Source organism: Schistocerca piceifrons, chromosome X, assembly GCF_021461385.2.
Source record: "Schistocerca piceifrons isolate TAMUIC-IGC-003096 chromosome X, iqSchPice1.1, whole genome shotgun sequence".
Classification (NCBI taxonomy): domain Eukaryota; kingdom Metazoa; phylum Arthropoda; class Insecta; order Orthoptera; family Acrididae; genus Schistocerca; species Schistocerca piceifrons.
The window spans coordinates 122,265,582-122,287,056 of NC_060149.1; the positions used below are offsets into that span (position 1 = coordinate 122,265,582).

Sequence of the window (21,475 nt, forward strand, 5' to 3'; positions counted from 1 at the left end):
GCCTAGACGGTCAATAACGCGGTTCGATCGCGTCCGCATTGTTACTTTGTGCCAGGAAGGGCTCTCAACAAGGGAAGTGTCCAGGTGTCTCGGAGTGAACCAAAGCGATGTCGTTCGGTCATGGAGGAGATCCAGAGAAACAGAAACTGTAGATGACATTCCTGGCTCAGGCCTCCAAAGGGCTACTACTGCAGTATGTGACGGCTACAAAAGGGTTATGGCTCGGAGGAGCCCTAACAGCAACGCCACCATGTTGAATGTTCGTGCTGCCACAGGACATCGTGTTACGACTCAAACTGTGAGCAATAGGCTGCATGGTGCACAACTTCACTCCCGACATCCATGGCGAGGTCCATCTTTGCAACCACGACACCATACAGCGCGGTACAGATGGGCCCAACAACATGCCGAATGGACTGCTCAGGATTGGCATCACGTTCTCTCCACCGATGTGTGTCGCATATGCCTTCAACCAGACAATCGTCGGAGACGTGTTTGGAGGCAACCCGGTCAGGCTGGACGCCTTAGACACACTGTACAGCGAGTGCAGCAAGGTGGAGGTTCCCTGCTGTTTTGGGGTGGTATTATGTGTGACCGACATACGCCGCTGGTGGTCATGGAAGGCGCTGCAACGTCTGTACAATACGTGAATGCCATCCTCCGGCCGATAGTGCAACCATATCGGCAGCGTATTGGCGAGGCATTCGTCTTCATGGACGACAATTCCCCCTCCCCCCCCCCCCCAAATCGTGAACATCTTGTGAATGACTTCCTTCAGGATAACGACATCGCTCGACTTGAGTGGCCAGCACGTTCTCCAGACAGAAACCATATAGAACATGCTTGGGATAACTTGAAAAGGTCTGTTTATGGACGAAATGACCCACCATCCATTCTGAGTGATCTACGCCGAATCGCCGTTGAGGAGTGGGACAATATGGACCAACAGTGCCTTGATGAACTTGAGGATAGTATGCCACGGCGAATACAGGCATGTAAGAGGACGTTCTACTGGGTATTAGATGTACCTGTGTGTACAGCAATCTGGACCACCACCTCTGAAGGTCTCGCTGTACGGTGCTAGGAAACGCGATGTGTGGTTTCCATTAGCAATAGAAAGGGTGGAAATGATGTTTGTGTTGATCTCTATTCCAATTTTCTGTACAGGTTACGGAACTTTCGGAACTGAAGTGATGCAAAACTTTTTTTGATGTGTGTACAATACCAATCGTTTCTACTACGACCTTACCGTGTTTTTCTTGCCTCCTTTAGACAGACGCGCTTTCTGTGATTTCCAGAGAATGATCTGCTCAGTAGTTGAGGTAGAAACGCAAATTCACAGACATCACACAGCGCAGACATCAACTACCAAATTCCCAACTCAGAATAACGCTTCGGAGCCGAACATCGAGCGCGAAGTAAATCTGTCTGAGAGTGTATTAGGTGAAATTTTACTGCAATCAGAATATAGCTATAACGTAACACCGCACGTTAGTAAGGCACATCATGATCAGGTCAAGGTAGAACAAACAGTACCAGCAACACTACCTTTTCTTGTTACTGTAGTGAAATTTCAACTAAACATAACGAAATGTTAAGTAGTGTTAATGTAAAATCAAATTCAGAACTGACACAAATAGTTTAGCCAGATTAAACTCATTACGTCATTTCAGGTAAACTTATTGAACCTAAAGTGAAATCATCTGAAAGCATAATAAACGAAATGTTGCCGGAACCACATGTCAGTGATACAATAAAAACTGGTAGTGTACACAAAGAGCCATCCCATATGAGACAGACAGCACCGGATGTATTTCTTTGAGGAACTACCACAAGTGACAAAAATGTTTCTTCTGCACTACACAATGAAATACACATGAAGGACATCAGCTACGTCCGCCAATCGTGCACTTAACATATGGCATGGGGGCAGTGACTTTTATGAAATCGATATTACTCGATGAATGCCTGTGCGACGAATAAACATTCCAGGTTTTCACGAACAACGTAGGCCTTAACGCGCACAACAATAATAACAGCGACATGGAGCCTTTTCTCCGCCGCGTGAAAGGTGGAACAGACAAGGCATGTTAGAAAGCGACGGTATCGATTCTGAACACAGCCGATGATACTGCATTTACACTATACTTGGCACCCAGAATGCAGTCCATCAAATCTCATTCAATTGAATAGAGATGGTAACGAAACCGGACCAGTTACAATCACACCCGACAAATGTATTGCCATGATTATGAAGAACACACTTATCAGAACAGAAACAAACCAAACTTACACGAAATTTTGTGCTAAACTGTATTGTTAATGTAAACAAACTCGTGAACCATGCCACAGAACATTGTTAAAATTGTAACAGCAAATATATTGCCATGAGATGGTCTTTTGGTGACGTAAGAAACACAACTGAGAAGCTACGTTACAGTGATGTTTGGCGAAGAGTTAGTAACCGATCAGCTTAAGTGTCATGAAGTAAAGAAGGAAATTGTACTGACTACTGTCTATGATTTAGTGGGATGTATACCAACTGATGTTGCGCTAGGCGAAGGTACGATTGTATTATATCAACAAGTTTATATGATAAAATAAGAGAATATACAAAGTTAACCACACACCCAATCCAGAACTGTGGAATTCTTGACCCTATCGGAGTTAAATCGCAAAATGTAAGGATCCAGGCTCAAGTAGAAGTAAGGTTAAGAAATGGAATAACACAATACTCTTTCTTAATCACAAATGGACTAATAGTCAAGTGTATTTTAGGCCGAGACATTTTACGTGAAAAGGACGGAATAACAGACTTCTCGACGGCTAAATGTTGTTTGAACGTCGATAGCCATTAAATCACACTATATCTGATAAAGGTAAAAATGAATCACAGTAATTTCTGCTATAGGATTAAAATTAAGTTATTAGAACCAAAACTGCACCCACCTGTAACACAACTGCACAAAATAGTCAAGCTGATGATACAGACAGTCAAATAATGAATAAAGTAACTGAGCCAAGCACAGTTGACTTGTCGCAACGTCATGGGTTACAAAGATTTGTTGAGACATGTACATATCCTTAGTAGAAAGAAAACTGATAGTTTAAGCTTTTAGCAATATCATATGGATGTCTGCTCCCATGTAATTTATTGCTGCAGTGGATATTCCTTCCCATGGTCTATGAAAGCAGCATTTGACAGTGGAATAAAATAGATTTTTGAGTGGCCCGTAAGGAGCTTTTGAATAGATCTCCAGTTGATCTGATAAGTAAATTTAGAGAGATTTACTCTGCTCCGAGTATGCAAAGCAGAATGTTCCTGGGAGGAAAAGGTAAGTAAACTAATAATTATACTCAAACAACAGCGGTAGCTGAATGGAGGGTTAGCTACCCTCTGCAATAAAAAATAATTGAGTGAACGGATCAACAAAAAATTTGAATGAGTGTCATCGGAAGTCCGCCACGAACAAATTAAACGAAGAATGTAGAACAAAATGAGATAAAAAAATGGTCAGCGTGACAGAATGTCAATCCTAAGAGCCCGGGTTTGATTCCCGGCTGGGTCGGAGATTTTCTCCGCTCAGGGACTAGGTGTTGAGTTGTTCTAATCATCATCATTGCATCCCCATCGAAGCACAAGTCGCCAAAGTGGCGTCCAATCGAAAGACTTACACCCGGTGAACGGTCTTCACGACGGGAGGCCCTAGTCACAAGACATTTACATTTTTAACAGGCACTCTTACGTAAGTTACACTAAGAGAGAAAATTACGACAAATACAGTCTTACCAAGTAGGAGCCTACATTATTTTAAGAACACAAATCAACTCATTTCTTCTGCACAAGAACATTTGTAATTGCAAGTTCTGTATATTCGATCTTGAAGGACTGTACTGATACCACATACAGGGAGCAATCTCCTGGCTTATTCTAAAGGTGATAAAATAAAGAGATCATACTCCTATAAGGATCTAAGGAAACATTTGCATTAAAATGAGACCTTGAAGGTAATGTGTAATTAGTTAAACTATAGTATCATATCTACAGGAGGTTTGATGCACAGGGAAGGAAGGTGCCTTAACGAAGTTGTTACGGGAGAATACTATTATACTCTAAGACAAAAAAAACCTACCACGAGGGAATTACGATTGCAATTTTAGAAAAATTGGGTGATTTATTGAAGGGAAAAGCTTCGCAAACCAAGTAAGTAACGCGCTGGTCCACTCCTGCCACTTATGCAAGCAGTTATTAAGCTTAGCAGTGATTGATAAAGTTGTTGGATGACCTACTGAGGGATATCATGCCAATTTTTTTTTTTTTTTTTTCAATTGGCGTGTTTCATCGTCAAAGTGCCCAGCTGGTTGATGGACTCTGCCTATAATGCTCCAAACGTTCTTAGTTGGGGAGACATCCGGGAAACCTTGATGGCCAAGGTAGGGTTTGGAAAGCGCGAAAACAACCAGAAGACACTCTCACCCTGTGCGGGCGGGCATTATCTTGATGAAATGTACGCCCAGAATGACTGACCATGAAGGACAACAAAACAGAGTGTAGAATATTGTCGAAATACCGCTGTGCTGGAAGGATGCCACGGTTGACAACCAAAGGGGTTTCATCCATGAAAGAAATGGCATCCCAGGCCGCCGAATGGCTGACGACAGTCAGGTTGGTAAGCTACCTCAGTCTAGACATGTCTTAGGCTTGGAATGTCACTGACTGGAGTGGAATTGTCTCCAGTGCTGAGTCTCGGTTCGAAATGAGATCCGAAGACCAGCGAAGACGTGTCTGCAGACGCCCCAGGCGATAGTGGCATATCAACCTGACGGTCACCTACCGTACTGCCCGACAACCAGGAGTAATGGTCTGGTATGCCATTTCATTTCCTGGTAGCACCACTTTGGTTGTCATCTGCGTCACACTTATAACACAGCCGTATATCGACGATATTCTATGCCCCATTTTTTTGCCCTTCATGGAAAACCATCAAAAATGGTTCAAACGGCTCTGAGCACTATGGGAATTAACTTCTGAGGTCATCAGTCCCCTAGATCGTAGAACTACTTAAACCTAACTAACCCAAGGATATCACACACATCCATGCCCGAGGCAGGATTCGAACCTGCGACCGTAGCGGTCTTGCGGTTCCAGACTGTAGCGCCTAGAATCGCTCGGTCACCCCGGCCGGCTGGAAAACCATCCTGGGCTTACATTTCAACAAGACAATACCCCGCCCGCACACAGCTAGAGTTTTTACTACTTGTCTTTGTGTTTACCAAACTCTGCTTTGCCCAACAAGGAAGCTGGATCTCTCCCCAACTAAGAACCCTTGCAGCATTATGGGCAGGGCCCTCCAACCAGCTCGGTATTTTGACGATCTGACGCACCAATTGGACAAATTTGGTACGATATCCCCAGGAGGACATCCAATAACTCTTTCAATCAACGCCAAGCCGAATAATTGCTTGCATAAGCAGCAGGGGTGGCCCAACGCATCCTTAACTAGCTCAAATTGTGGAGCTCTTTCTCTCAAATATTTTATACAAGTTTTCTCAAATTGTAATAATCCGTGTGTGTCTACATGTACATCAAATATATAGATCTCCGTCCAGTTTGGTTGATTTCTTCCTGTTGCGTTGGTTTTTCTGTTTAGTGTGTGTGTAGATGAGGATGATGATGATAATGTGTTCAAGGTTAGAAGAGGCGTAAAACCAGATATTTAGTTGAATATAACACTCGTTTCTTAATATTAAACTGGAGGAGAAACACTTTACTAGCCACACTGCTGCTTTGACTATTGAAATATCTACCAATTAGGATATAAGTATGTAAATTGGAATAACAGAGAAGTGTCGTGAAGGTGGTCCGATGAATGTAATAATTGGTGCGTGTCTACGTGTACATCAAATATACAGATCTACGTCCCGTTTAGGTAATTCCTTCCTGGTGCGTTGGTTTTTCTTTTTAGGGTGTATGTAGATAAGGCGGTGTGATTTACAGAGCTAACATGTAGATGTAGATGCTATGTTGATGTAAACAGTAATAAGAGTAGTTACTTGTAAGATAATCACCTCAAACTCAAGACACAGACGGATGTGTTCTGACTTCGATAACTACAGTATGTGCCGAATATGAGTAGTACTCATGCAAAGCTATGTAAATATTAGGATAAGAGATTAGGCAAGATTTGAATACGTACTATGCTTTGATATCTCGCGGGCTATATGTATGACTATAGATTCCGCTCAGCTTTTTTGAACTTTTGTTTTATTTTGTTTCTCTCTTTCTTCATTTTTCGTTTTGTTTTTCAGTGTCTTGCTATACAGAGATCAAACTTTTAAATTTTGACACAGTGTTGTCCTGTCCTGAGAATAGGCCATATATGGCACTTTCCATGTTATATGAATCAGGCAAAATTCGCTTATACACTCCTGGAAATGGAAAAAAGAACACATTGACACCGGTGTGTCAGACCCACCATACTTGCTCCGGACACTGCGAGAGGGCTGTACAAGCAATGATCACACGCACGGCACAGCGGACACACCATGAACCGCGGTGTTGGCCGTCGAATGGCGCTAGCTGCGCAGCATTTGTGCACCGCCGCCGTCAGTGTCAGCCAGTTTGCCGTGGCATACGGAGCTCCATCGCAGTCTTTAACACTGGTAGCATGCCGCGACAGCGTGGACGTGAACCGTATGTGCAGTTGACTGACTTTGAGCGAGGGCGTATAGTGGGCATGCGGGAGGCCGGGTGGAAGTACCGCCGAATTGCTCAACACGTGGGGCGTGAGGTCTCCACAGTACATCGATGTTGTCGCCAGTGGTCGGCGGAAGGTGCACGTGCCCGTCGACCTGGGACCGGACCGCAGCGACGCACGGATGCACGCCAAGACCGTAGGATCCTACGCAGTGCCGTAGGGGACCGCACCGCCACTTCCCAGCAAATTAGGGACACTGTTTCTCCTGGGGTATCGGCGAGGACCATTCGCAACCGTCTCCATGAAGCTGGGCTACGGTCCCGCACACCGTTAGGCCGTCTTCCGCTCACGCCCCAACATCGTGCAGCCCGCCTCCAGTGGTGTCGCGACAGGCGTGAATGGAGGGACGAATGGAGACGTGTCGTCTTCAGCGATGAGAGTCGCTTCTGCCTTGGTGCCAATGATGGTCGTATGCGTGTTTGGCGCCGTGCAGGTGAGCGCCACAATCAGGACTGCATACGACCGAGGCACACAGGGCCAACACCCGGCATCATGGTGTGGGGAGCGATCTCCTACACTGGCCGTACACCACTGGTGATCGTCGACGGGACACTGAATAGTGCACGGTACATCCAAACCGTCATCGAACCCATCGTTCTACCATTCCTAGACCGGCAAGGGAACTTGCTGTTCCAACAGGACAACGTGCTCTAGAAGGTGTAAGTCAACTACCCTGGCCAGCAAGATCTCCGGATCTGTCCCCCATTGAGCATGTTTGGGACTGGATGAAGCGTCGTCTCACGCGGTCTGCACGTCCAGCACGAACGCTGGTCCAACTGAGGCGCCAGGTGGAAATGGCATGGCAAGCCGTTCCACAGGACTACATCCAGCATCTCTACGATCGTCTCCATGGGAGAATAGCAGCCTGCATTGCTGCGAAAGGTGGATATACACTGTACTAGTGCCGACATTGTGCATGCTCTGTTGCCTGTGTCTATGTGCCTGTGGTTCTGTCAGTGTGATCATGTGATGTACCTGCCCCCAGGAATGTGTCAATAAAGTTTCCCCTTCCTGGGACAATGAATTCACGGTGTTCTTATTTCAATTTCCAGGAGTATATAACCGCCCGAACAGGCCTTGAAGGCCCAAAGTTACCGACCGGCCACCGTGTCATCCTCAGCCCTTAGGCCTGACCGGATACGGAGGGGCATGTGGTTAGCACATGGCTCTTTCGGCCGTTGTTAGTTTTCGTGACTGTCTCTCTCAAGTAGTTCCCCAACTGGCCTCACAAGGGCTGAGTGCACCGCGCTTGCCAACAGCACTCGGTAGACTCGGACGGTGACCCATCCTCGTGTTAGCCAAGCCCAACAGCGCTTAACTTCGGTGATCTGACGGGAACCGGTATTAATAACTGCGGCACGGCCGTTGGCATATACAGGGCTATTACAAATGATTGAAGCGATTTCATAAATTCACTGTAGCTCCTTTCATTGACATATGGTCACGGCACACTACAGATACGTAGAAAAACTCATAAAGTTTTGTTCGGCTGAAGCCGCACTTCAGGTGTCTGCCGCCAGAGCGCTCGAGAGCGCAGTGAGACAAAATGGGAACAGGAGCCGAGAAAGCGTATGTCGTGCTTGAAATGCACTCATCAGTCAGTCATAACAGTGCAACGACACTTCAGGACGAAGTTCAACAAAGATCCACCAACTGCTAACTCCATTCGGCGATGGTATGCGCAGTTTAAAGCTTCTGGATGCCTCTCTAAGGGGAAATCAACGGGTCGGCCTGCAGTGAGCGAAGAAACGGTTGAACGCGTGTGGGCAAGTTTCACGCGTAGCCCGCGGAAGTCGACGAATAAAGCAAGCAGGGAGCTAAACGTACCACAGCCGACGGTTGGAAAATCTTACGGAAAAGGCTAAAGCAGAAGCCTTACCGTTTACAATTGCTACAAGCCCTGACACCCGATGACAAAGTCAAACGCTTTGAATTTTCGGCGCGGTGGAGATCATGATCGGCAATTCATGTCGTGGCCTCCACGCTCTCCCGACTTAACCCTAAGCGATTTCTTTCTGTGGTGTTATGTGAAAGATTCAGTGTTTAAATCTCCTCTAGCAAGAAACGTGCCAGAACTGCGAGCTCGCATCAACGATGCTTTCGAACTCATTGATGGGGACATGCTGCGCCGAGTGTGGGAGGAACTTGATTATCGGCTTAATGTCTGCCGAATCGCTAAAGGGGCACAAATCGAACAGTTGTGAATGCCTAAAAAAACTTTTAGAGTTTTTGTATGTGTGTGCAAAGCATTGTGAAAATATCTCAAATAATAAAGTTATTGTAGAGCTGTGAAATCGCTTCAATCATTTGTGACAACCCTGTATAATAACCAGTAGAATATACTCTTATCAGATGATACATACGTAATTAATTTGTAAATATTTTACCTAAAATATTATGTTAGTAAATCTTGGATCCCATGTGGAAAAATTAGGGGTGCATGAACTATGAAAAGTAGACTGATGGAAAAAGGAAAACCCCACACCAAGAATGAGCTGTGGAAGATAAACGAAAGTAGGTAGACGTGTTTTGACGCCTGAAAGACGAACATTCAAATTTCTCGCTAGTTGCATAACAGTGGCTGTAGTAGTGCCAACATGAGGACTTAAATTAGGTTTACTTCAAATACGCACTGTGAAGGTCGTGAGATCGGATGTTGCGAGTTATTAGTCAAGAGTGCCTTTAAGACGACTACGACGCCGTTATCAGCTGGATGCGGTGCTGCAGAGAGACTTGACAGGAATGTAGCCATTGTACGCGATTACTGGCAGCCAGCGCTGGTCACGGGGAGATACGGTCGCAAGCAGACCAGGCTCCGCACGTCTACGTGGCAGTACCAAGAGGAAAGGCCGTCGCGTTCAGCATGTGGCTGTGGAATATCGTAGTGCGTATATGCAGTATTTTCCGTTGAAAAACTTTCTGGAAACCAAACTGATATTTTGTCGAAACTTTATTTTCACTAAGGTGTGAAGCTACTGTATAATACATTACTTTTTCAAGAATTTTGGATAAGGCAGTCAGAAGAGAGATTGGGCGGTAGTTGTTGACATCAGACATATCCCTTTTCTATACAGTGGTTTAACAATGACATACTCCAGTCTATCTGGGAAAATACCTTGCCTCAGAGAGCTATTACATATGTGTGTAAGAATACCACTTATCTCTTGGGAACAAGCTTTTATTATTCTGCTGGAAATGCCATCAATTAAATGTGAGCTTTTATTTTTGAGAGAGTTAATTATCTTCCTGATTTCAGAAGGAGAGGTAGGTGGAATTTCAATTGTATCAAATTGTGTGGGTATGGCCTCTTCCATTATCTACCTTGCTTTTTCTAATGAACATTTAGATCCTATTTTCTCTACAACATTTAAAAAAATGATTATTCAAAATGTTTTCGACTTCCGGCTTGTTGTTTGTCAAGTTTCCATTCGCTTTGATAGTAATGCCGTCATCCTGTACTCTTGGTTGCCCTGTATCCCTTGTAATAATATTCCAAATTGTTTTAATTTTGTTATCAGAGGTTTTAATCTCAGACATGATGCACATGCTTCTGGACGTTATAATAACAAAAAAAAAAAAATGGCTCTGAGCACTATGGGACTTGACATCTGAGGTCATCAGTCCCCTAGAACTTAGAACTACTTAAACCTAACTAACCTAAGGGCATCACACACATCCATGCTCGAGGCAGGATTCGAACCTGCGACCGTAGCAGTCTCGCGGTTCCGGACTGAAGCGCCTAGAACCGCCTGGCCACCGCGGCCGGCGCCGTTATAATAGGTTGGTTGGTTGGTTTTGGGGAAGGAGACCAGACAGCGTGGTCATCGGTCTCATCGGATTAGGGAAGGATGGGGAAGGAAGTAGGCCGTGCCCTTTCAGAGGAACCATCCCGGCATTTGCCTGGAGTGATTTAGGGAAATCACGGAAAACCTAAATCAGGATGGCCGGACGCGGGATTGAACCGTCGTCCTCCCGAATGCGAGTCCAGTGCCGTTATAATAACATTTCGTAATATAGCACAGTAGTTTTTTATAATATTTAGCTGTTTCTCGGTCATTACTCTTTCTTGTTGTTAGATACAGTTCCCTTTTGTGGTTACAAGATATTTTTATTCCTTTAGTAAGCCAAGGTTTTTTGCATGGTTTCTTATAATTAGACTTGACTACTTTCTTGGGGAAACAGTTTTCAAATTCTCTTACAAGTGTATCATGAAATAAGTTATATTTTAAATTAGCATCAGGTTTCTTGTACACCTCAACCCAGTCTAACTGCTGAAGATTTTCCCTGAAATTTGTAATTGTTGAGTCATTAATTGAACGCACAACTTTGTAGGGTAGTTTTGAATTGGAGGTATGTCATATACTGTAACTAGCTGAGCACCATGATCAGAAAGGCCATTCTCAACACGACAATAATGTATGTTTTTAAACATATCTTGGTGTATAAAAGTGTTATCTATCAATGTGCTGCTGTCCTTTACTACCCGAGTAGGAAAATTAATGACAGATGTCAAATTGAAAGAACCGAGCAAGACTTCCAGGTCATTCTTCCTATTACACTCTTTCAGTGAATCAACACTGAAGTCCCCACAAATAATAATTTGCTTTCCCATACCTGACAGATAGCACAACAAGGCATCCAAGTTTTCCAGGAATAAATGAAAGTTTCCTGAATGGGACCTTATATTGTTACAATTATAAAAGAGCCCTCCTTCAGTTTAAGTTGTTCTAGACAAAGCTCTTTTATATCTAAGGTTTTTACACAGTGATAACTTTTGACATATATGGCAACTCCTCCTCTCACCTTATTCTCTCTACTCATATGTGCAGCTAGTTTATAACCACTGATATTCACCTTACATATCAGACACAATGCGATGCTCAGACAGGCATAGTATATCTATCAGATTCAATGTCATCTAAACAAACCAGGAGTTCATCTACTTTATTCTTCAATCCCAGAATATTTTGGTGAAAAATGGTAACATTATTTTTTTACTTTAATTTTGTGAGAATCTACTTTTTTTAATCCACCAACAATTTGGTTAACTATGGTAACATTATTATTTACTTTACTGTAGTGAGAATCTTGTGAGATTTGGACCTCTTTAGCACCTGCCTGCCTGAACTTCTCATTGGACACTGATATTAGTCTCAAAAAGAGGTACATCCATGACTACATGAGTACTAGTGTCCCCTCTTATGGATTTCGCTAACAGCCCTGCCAGTTTACCCTTCCCTTCCCTATTGATGTGTAGGCCATGCCTTGTGATATCCCCCCTGTCAATAGTCACGAAAACTGATAACGGCCAGAAGAGTGGGGTGCTAATCGCATGCTCCTCCGTATCCGCATCCAACGAAGCCTCTCAGCTGAGGATGACACGGCGTTTGGTTGTTACCGCTGGGCCTTCCTGGACGTGTTCGGAAGGAGTTTAGTTTTAAATGTAATTTTTGGCGTACCGTAAAGAAATTTTATAGTGCCGTTACTGTTTACAATTCGCAAAATGCTACAGTGGGTAACACTGGAAGCTCCATGAGGCACTTCATAGATGATGCTGTACTATACAGAAAGGTTGCAACGCCATACACTGTAGTGAAGTTCCGGAATACCTCCAAAAATTTGGTGTTTGGTACACGGTCTAGCAGTTGACCTTGAATGTTAATAAATATATGTATTGACCACAAATAGGTGAAGCGACCCATCACTGTGAAATTATGCTTTGAACCTGACCTTGAAATTGAGTCCTCTTCCACCCCTCCCCCCCTCTATTACTGTTCCTCCTGCCACCTTGTGCTAGGAACCTTTCAAAAATCATAATTTTAAGATTGTATCGAATCACACCACAATTGATGCTTTCAAAGAAGAAATGATGTGTAGTTTGTAAATGCATCAGGAACTTCAATACCCTTTTCAGTCTTTTGAGGTGTACATGGTAACGAGTAATAATGATAAAAATTTCTATTGCATTCTTCTTCCATCATTTTGACTTAACCTCAGGCATAAGCACCAACGGCCTTGGTGCAGTGATAACACCGGTTCCCGTCAGATCACCGAAGTTCACCGCTGGCAGGCTGAGCTGGGCTAGCACTGGGATGGGTGACCATTCGGTCTGCCGAGCGCTGTTGGCCAGCGGGGTGCACTCAGACCTTGTGAGGCAAACTGAGGATCTAAGTGATTGAGAAGTAGCGGCTCTGTTCTCTTAAACTGACATACTCCCTGGAGAGTGGTGTGCTGACAACATGCTCTTCCATATCCGCATCCAGTGACGCCTGTGGGCTGAGGATGACACGGCGGCCGGTCAGTACCGTTGGGCCTTCCAAGGCTTGTTCGGACGGACTTCAGGTTTTTATTTTTTTTATTTTTTTAGTGGCATAAGCAGTTACGCAATCTACTTTGCTGTACTTGTGGCCGTCTTTCCTGCTGTTTCGCTGAGCTAGGGAAGCCACCACGTTATTGCTGTGTGAGACGCCAACTTTCTGCCACTAACCTGCCAGTGGGAGGACTGGGTGCCGCCACGTGATGTACGAAGAGGGTCAGCGAGATAGCGGCCGCGACAGCGCGTCGCTCTCTTGCCTGCCATCTGCTTACCCTCTGGACGTGTCCATCAGTCCTTCCTATTGAGGACGAATGCTTTTTCCGTACCATGTACGGTTCACTCCGCGGCCGTAGCCAGTTTTCGTGAACACTGTACCCCTTAGTGGTAGTTCTTGGGAATAAAACCCATTTTTCTCTGAATCCTAGCACTTCTCATTTTACATGTAGGAAAACCTCCTCAGAGGCCCACTTGAGCTCTTGATAGCATTCTGACATGGACATATGGTGACCCATACGTATTTGCAGCGAACAACAGTAACTTTTAATCAATATTTATGCGCCCAAATTTTACTTGGAAGTTCATTCAAGTCAAGTAAATTAGCCTGATGAAAGTCATCAATCATTTGCGCGATAATTTCTCGCCTAGGGTAAATTTTGTTGTCTGGACCATGCCATTCCTTAGCTTTTTCAGCTTGTGTGATGATTACTGGCAATAGTTAGCCAAGTCAGCAACAACAACAGAATGAGTCATCAATAACAAAATATTTCTATATACACTTACAATATATTGCAGGAGAGAAAACAAATAAACAAACGAAAATACTCTAGATAAAAATTTTACTACAAAGAATTAAAAAGAAAAAGATATTTCTCTGTTCATTTAACAACAAGGTGCTTCCTGCTCATTGCTAGCAAATGAGGAATCTCGCAAGACAATCGAGCCACCAATGCTCCAACAACTTCACATTGAACTTAGAAGTTAATGGGTCACATTTGTGTACACCCACGTTCAGTTTTAGTGCAGGAAGTGAGAGGAAATCCTCGTTTTCAGTGTTATGCATGTCATATTCTGGCAACAAATCCTTAACCTACCACAATTTTCTCGAAACCGTAATGAAGACATGGGACTTTGTAACTGAGCATAAACCGTTCTGTCTCCACTGACACACCAGCTGAGTAAATGGTGTGATGGTGATGATATCCCATTAATCATTTTACTGCAGCGTGGCATTATGCATTGTGGAATTAAATCGCCAGGAGTAGCTACGCTGCTATGAGCACTATACAACAGCAGAGCAACTAGTTCCTTTGGAACCAACTCCTTTCCTGTGGCGTGGAATGCATGGCAATCAAATTGGGCAGTGTACATGTTCTTATAAAACATTATTGTAATTAACAGTCTTATACTATCAAAAAATTCAAACTCTCAATTGAAGTTGTTCTCCTGCATTCTAATTGCTTTTTCTTTAACGGTAGGAAGCCAGTATGTAGAAACATGAAACTAAATTTTGGTTTCAGCAGACATTATTCTGTGTTTATTTATGAGACTGTGCTCAGTAACTGCTGGCTTGTCATGTAATGTGACTATTGTATACTGTTCTGCGGTCTATAGCGGTATGGATAGACTGACCGATGTCGCCTTCACAAGGCATCAAATAAATTTCAGGAACCCTGACATCGAGACTGTCCTCAATTGGGTGCTGCGTCTCGTTTATCTTCTTAGGCGGTCAGAAAATAGGTCTTTTGCCTATTCTTGTGAGGAACCTGCTTATTTTGCTAAATTTAGCACCTTATAAGCGAAAAAGTATTATAGTTAGATCGTCACGTGAAGGTTCAAAAAAATGGCTCTGAGCACTATGGGACTCAACATCTGTGGTCATAAGTCCCCTAGAACTTAGAACTACTTAAACCTAACTAACCTAAGGACATCACACACATCCATGCCCGAGGCAGGATTCGAACCTGCGACCCTAGCGGTCGCGCGGGTCCGGACTGAGCGCCTAGAACCGCTAGACCACCGCAGCCGGCCGTGAAGGTTCAATATTTTCACTTTTTCATTTCCTTTATATCTCGAACCTTACAGTCATTGTTTGGAACAAGTTTTACCTAATGTTTAATCTAGGAATACAGGTGATCCTTCTCACAAACAGTTGTTCCTCTATACAGGATGAGTCAGGAGGTAAGGTAAATATTTGAGGGGTGACAGTATTGGTGATCCTGAACAGAAAACTTCAAATGAGCATATGCCCTCTTCTTAACCGTATCCGACATAAAGGTTTTTTAAAATCACGAGTGTCAGTCGCATGTCCTTCACCAGCAGTCACATGCAAGTACAATCAAAGTGACATTAGGCTACGTAGTGTTGTCTCTACTAATCATAGGTTATTTTTCGGAAACCACACGTTCTCTCGCACATTTGCATTGACTTAGTGGACACGCTGCTTCCGGCAGTAGGGTTCCGGTATGTCTTCAAAAGAAAAGTGTGTGAATTCATAAGGGACCAAACCGTTGAGGTCACCGGTCCATAGACTTACACACTACTTATCCTAAGAACAACACACACACCCATGCCCAAGGAAATATTCGAACCTCCAGTGGGAGGGACCGCGCAGTCCGTGACATTGCGCCTCAAACCACGCGGCCACTCCGCGCGGCGGTATGTCTTCACGACAGTTCGACCTGCACAATGGTTCGGGTGATGCTACATGGGACTTCTAGTTCGTAGTTTACATGCGTCTGTTCGACTAAAGCACCATACGAATGAGCTCCGATCAGGAAAACAGCAGCTGCCTACGAGAGCCGCAACATGCGTTGCAGTTGATGATGGACTTTTAGAACTTTTCTTTATGAGGAAATATGTACAATTAAACAGAACATTAGATCACAATGTTTCATTTACTGCTACCCTCATGTTTCTTCTTAGTATTGCTTTCATTAGTTTCCTAGGAAAGTGTTAAGATCAGGATGTATGTTATTTTAACTGTTTTTGTTCAGAATCACTAATAGTATCACTCCGTACAGCATATGCCCTTCCTCCTCATTCGTCCTGTATTTTAATGTATTGAAAACAACTCTTTTCTAGACGGGGTGACGAAAACTTTGTACGCCGACTTATAAATCAGTGTGCGTTCGCTTCCGGCATACAGAGTGGCCGAGTCATCCCTCCGATTTTCGTTCAACCAGAACTGGAGGACAATTTTGTAAATTGCTGTTAAAAAATCCATTTCGCGATCTGGCATCCGCTCAGCGAGCGGTGCTCACAGAAAACGAAAAATAGCCTATTCACTTCTGTAGCCACAATTTTCCTCAAATCTAGGGCAATTAAAGCTTACGCATGTAATTAAAATCGTTTTTTAGAGTGGGAAATGAACAAAGTGTTTAGTGGCACCCTCGATATTTTTCTGCCAGGTCAGTTTTCGTTCCATTAGACTCGGCCAATGTTCCCCGCAGCCATTCACCAACGCAAATCCAGTTACGTGCCGGTAGTCTGGTGTAATGATGATTGTCTGTGCATTTTGCGCCTGTCGCACTCTCATCTGTTTCATGTGCACATTCATTTCAACACGCGTCTTATGAAGCTAACTACAAATTATTATAATGCATTGATTTGTGGTAATACTAAAAAAGGTATTAGGTCTGGAGACGTATGAAGAATTTTATATGAGAGGAAAGCATTGTCGACGTGAAAAGTATCAACATTCATTGTGATTTCTTATTTTTTGTTCCATACTTCGACACTGGGACTGGCGAGTTAATTAAACGAAATGCTCTGTAAGTTGTAATATTCGTAGCAGCGCATGATCTCACATGAATGGTAAAGGCAGGAAAAATGAAGTCAAATAAAACGGATAATAAATGGAGTGCATAACAGTCAAATGAGAATAAGATGACAAAACGGAAAATAACAATTGTACTGTTCTGTAACAATCCATGTTTAAGCGGTGAAACACGACGCGAGAGAAGATCATCCAAAATAACTGTATCGAATGTTGTAGTGCTGTCGGGGACTGGGATCACTCCACAGTACTCCCGTTCTTTGCAAGGAAACTAACATCGATGAAATAGTTGTGTTATGAATTATGGAACACAATTAAATCAAGTATGGTATAATAAAAAGGAAAATAGCAATACTATGCCTTTCTGTGATGGATGAGTAAACAAGTATTCTCCATTAAAACTAGATAAAACAGCATGTTCAATGTGAAACTGGTTAAACCTATAACAGGCAAACGTAGCTGATTTATGTATGTAATCGGATTAACAGCTCCTTCTACACTTCTCAGCTGATTCACTGCGCCTCCGCAATGTGGCACTTACACTTTCTGAACTCATAATTTGAAAGAAGTGTTATGCCATGGTTTGGGCTTCATTTTTTGGAATTGAAAGTAGGATATTATTCAGCCCTGTTGTGAGTGGACATATTCGTCATCTCGAAAAACATTCCCTATGGATTCTGACAATCTTTCCGAGGAAGTAAAAAGATGTTTACGGCTGGATTCTGACAATCTTAATGAGAAAGTAAAACGATTTTTACGATACATGTACTCATGCCTTGTATGGATTAGTAATTTTAGACCTCAATCGTATCCATGCCAAAAAGTGATACCAACAAATTGGAGTATGTAACAGTTATAGAATCATATGCAGTTAGAGAGTAATACCACGGGAAAGATATTACATATTCTTGGAAGGGCTGAAGGGTGTGTCAATATCGAGGATCTGTGGGAAATGATAATGAATGCAGTGGATACGTCAGCAAATTGAAATACCCGATACTGACGCAAAGCTCCTACGATCTCCTTGACTTCACAGTAAATGTAATACAGAAACAGAGGAAAACAGAGTGACATATACAAGAACGTTACAATCAAATTGTACAAGAGCAATGGTGGAAGTTTATACAGCAAAAAGGAGGGCTGAAAAGAGCGTCTATCAACCAAAAATGCAGCGCGGGTGAAAGGAAACATCAAAGAACTGGAGCTTCCGACTATAAAGGAGCTTACGATACCATGGAGCAAGTGTACCGTGCCTTGACTGAACTAGAAACTCCTGTAAAACTCGTGGAGGTATGTATCGTCTATACTACTAAATGATGGCAGTTTGTTTGTTGCCACACGCGTTTGGCTTCATTTATTTCGGAAGCATTATCAGTGGGCTGAAACACGTGTTTCTTTTTATACATACAATAAATGTATTGTGTGATAATATAATATGCTGGTATGTTACCTTATAAGGTCCAAAGTAGATCCTGAGGAGCTTCTCAGAGAGACCAAGCTTCCGAACAGGAGTGAAGATCCAGACAAGATCACCAGCCTGGTAGACAACAGGGCGGTGGCACGCGTCATACCTTCGGCGATCGTTTCCTTGAGCCTGCAGCGTGCGGAGTCGAGCTAACTGCCAAGCTTCCTCAGCTCGAACACCTGGCCGATGTAGTCGTCGTCCACGTCATCAGGATATAACGGAAATACAGTGTCCATCGTCGTCGTTGCCTCACGCCCATGTACCAGGAAAAATGGCGTAAATCCTGTGGTGTCTTGTTTGGCGGTGTTGTAGGCAAACATCAAGAAAGGTAGCACCTCATCCCAGTTGTTCTGCTCAACATTGACGAACATTGATAGCATGTCGGCCAAGTTTGCGGATGGTAGGCAGTCGTCATGTGATGAGTAATGTTGCACAAGATTCGATTGAAAAACTTTCCCTCGATAAGTAATTAACGACCTTGGGGCACCGTGTTTTAATACAATGTCTTCCACGATGAATTTGGTTGCCTCTAATGCTTCAGCTGTTTTCACAGCTTTTATAATGGCACAGCGTATCAGATAATCAGTGCAAACAATAATCTCTCTATTACCACTAGCAGACGTTGGAAATCGTCCGAGGAGGTCAATCCCAACACGCCGGAAAGGCGTTTCGGTTGGTGGAATTGGTTTGAGTCGGCCAGGTGGTTTCTGAGGAACTGCCTTTCTCCTCTGGCACTCTCGACAGTGCGACACATAGTGACGGACACTCCTAGATAAACCTGGCCAAAAAAATCACTTGTGGATCCTATAGTATGTCTTAATAAATCCTAAATGTCCGGCCTCAGTCGTGCCATTGAATTTCTGTAGAACATCTAAGCGCATGTGTTTAGGAATCACTGGTAGCCACCTCTTTCCAAACGGATCAAAGTTTTCTTGCAAAGTAATCCATTAACGACGTTAAATTGTCCTTTCACATCCTCTGGCCGATTTAAGGCAAGCGTAATTTAAGATATCTTGGCGTCCTTCTTCTGCTCAGCAGAGAGATCCTGGAGTGCAGCGAGACGATCGCTGTCTTCATGAAAGTGTTGATGGTCTTGCACAGGGTTTCTTGAGAGACAGTCGGCATCTTGGTGTTGTCTTCCACTTTTGTACACTATGGTAATGTCACATTCTTGAAGACGTAGCGCCCACATGGCGAGTCGTCCTGTTGGATCCTTAACACCTGTCAACCAACAAAGTGAATGATAGTCTGTAACAACTGTTAATGGTATTCCATAGAGATACTGTCGAAATTTGCACATGGCCCAGATCACAGCAAGACATTCTGTTTCTGTAGTTGAGTAGTTTATCTCGGCTTTTGTAAGTGTCATAGAAGCATAGGCTATAACCTTCTCTTTACCATCCGAAATTTGCACCAGAACAGCACCGAGCCCATACCAACTGGCATCTGTGTGTAGCTGTGTAGGTGCTCTCTCATCATACTGACTAAGTACAGCGTCAGTCGTCAGAGCTTTTCGCAGCACACCGAAAGAATCTTGTTGAGCACCACCCCAGATAAATTTAGCATGGGCTTTTAACAACTCAGAGTGGCCTGCCTTTGATACAAAAGTCTTTGATAAAACTACGGCAATAAGAACATAATCTGAGGAAGCTTCTCACATCTCTAATACTTTTAGGATTAGGAAATTCCATTATAGATCTCACCTTTTCTGGGTCTGGCAGCACAACTTCGTTCGACACAAGGTGTCCAAGTATTTTGGTTTCTTTTGCTCCAAAGAGACACTTTCTCGGATTAAGTTTCAGTCCGCCTTGTTGGAGACACTTAACGGCCCTCAGTCTTTTTATATGTTCATCAAATGTCTCTGAGACCACTATAATGTCATCTAAATAACAAAGACACATCGTCCATTCAGGTGACGTAGAAGATTATCCATCAGTCGTTCGAAAGTTGCTGGTGCATTACACAAACCAAACGACATTACCTTAAACTCATACAGGCCCTCAAGGGTGATGAATGCAGTTTTCTCACGATCAGCCTCATCTACTTCGATTTGCCAGTATCCCGAGTACATGTCCATGGCTGGGAAAAACTTAGCCCCGTTCAGACAATCTAGTGTATCGTCAATTCGTGGAAGAGGGTAAACGTCCCTTTTAGTTATCTTATTAAGCTTCATGTAATCAAAACAAAAGCGCCATCTACGATCCTTCTTCCTGACGAGGACCATTGGTGACGACCATGGGCTCTGCGAAGGCTGAATGATGTCATTCTTCATCATTTTCTCTACCTCGTCGCGAATTATTCGACGTTCCGTTGCTGACACACGGTATACTCTCTGGCTTATTGGTTGATGGTCTCCATTGCTAATCCGGAGCTTCACCGTAGATTTGTCTAATTTGCTCTTCACCTGTGGACTGAAGCATTCAGAGAACTCTTGAAGAATGGCAAGTAGCTTCTTCTATTGTTCCTTAGTGAGATCTGGTGATAGTCGAGCTAGAAGCTCTTGTCTCGTCGTGGTAGCGCTAATTTCGCCCACGGACTCGGCATGGGAGCTTTCTATGACGCTCAGCTGTTCAGCAATTAACGGCTCAGCATTTGCTATGCACATGGGTCTTGGAAGGATCTGCGGTTCTCAGCGACAGTTAACTATCCCCAGTTCACCAAATCCGTTCTTAAACGAGACGACAGAGGCTGGGATGACCAAGTTATTCTTCAGTGGTATGCTTCTCTTACATTCCACTACAAGATCCATGGGTTGATGAATGGCATGACACACGGCAACTACCTTTCTAGCGCTGGCTGCAGGAATGATCACTTCATCCAGCACACATAGCCTTCACACACGTGCATGTGCAACTTCCTGTCCACAGTATCTCATTTCTTCTAGCATAATCTTCGAGCGACCACAAACAATTAATTGCTTGAGAAGTTTTCGAAAAGTCCCATCGTAGTCATGACTAGACTCTTGTAAGACTATGAATTCTACTGGCTGTGTATGGCCACTTATATTCACACGAATGACACATCTTCCTGTAGGTTTTACATATTTCCCATTAGCCACCTTTAACAGAGATGTTTTGTTGCGGACGAATACTGTTTTCTGCTACTGGAGACGGTAATTCTCAGAAATGACTGAATATGATGCTCCAGAGTCCACACGAGCT

At 43.6% G+C, this 21,475-nt stretch overlaps 1 pseudogene; it reads right to left on the reverse strand.

Annotated features, from left to right (window-relative positions):
• Positions 1–8,008: 8,008 nt before the first annotated feature.
• LOC124723709 lies at positions 8,009–8,128 on the reverse strand (annotated as a pseudogene).
• Positions 8,129–21,475: the final 13,347 nt, after the last annotated feature.